Source organism: Camelina sativa, chromosome 16, assembly GCF_000633955.1.
Source record: "Camelina sativa cultivar DH55 chromosome 16, Cs, whole genome shotgun sequence".
Classification (NCBI taxonomy): domain Eukaryota; kingdom Viridiplantae; phylum Streptophyta; class Magnoliopsida; order Brassicales; family Brassicaceae; genus Camelina; species Camelina sativa.
Window position 1 is genome coordinate 29,026,527 of NC_025700.1, and position 621 is coordinate 29,027,147.

Below are 621 nucleotides of genomic sequence, written 5' to 3' on the forward strand. Positions count from 1 at the left end.
AAAAAAAAAAAAAAAAAAAAGATAGAATAAATAAAAAGAGATTTGCTTCAAAGACATATATATATATATATATTAATGAATACAAAGGAAACAATTCAATCAAAATACATTGAATTGGTGAGGGAGGAGGGTTTAGGATTACCTGTCTCACCAAAAACCCACACCAACAATTAGTTGAATCGAGTCAGCGATCTTTCTTTTACAATCGAAAATTTAGTTAAGTTTGTATCGCAGAAGAAGAAGAAGAAGGAAGCAAGGGGCAGCAGAGAGAGAGAGAGAGGGAAAAGGGATATAAAAAAACCGAACGAACCAAAAAGGAAGGGAAGGGAAGGGAAGGGAAGGGGTATGAATGAAATTATTAAAATATATATATCTGTCGGTTCAGATTCGCGCTCTTTGGTTGAGTCTCTCTACAGAGAGAGAGAGAGAGAGAGAGAGAGATAGACGGAACAGAAGAGAGCTCTCTGCAGTCTTTTGAGAGAGAGATTGCATTTTTATTAGCAAGATTAACGCTACTTAGCCAATTTAAAAATTGGGTGATTTTTCCACGAAGAAGGAAACATTTTAATAAAAGTAAGGGTCGTTTTCTTCTCTCTCTCTTTTTTTTTTTTTTTTTTTTTT

The 621-nt window shown here is 34.1% G+C and overlaps 1 protein-coding gene across 1 annotated transcript in view; it reads right to left on the reverse strand.

Annotated features, from left to right (window-relative positions):
* Positions 1-496, reverse strand: part of LOC104753130 (WD repeat-containing protein 44-like) — a 3,649-nt gene extending 3,153 nt beyond the window's left edge. The window contains exon 1 of the mRNA XM_010475425.2: positions 143-496. The gene's annotated coding sequence lies outside the window, so the exon portion shown is untranslated. The remainder of the gene's footprint in view (positions 1-142) is intronic.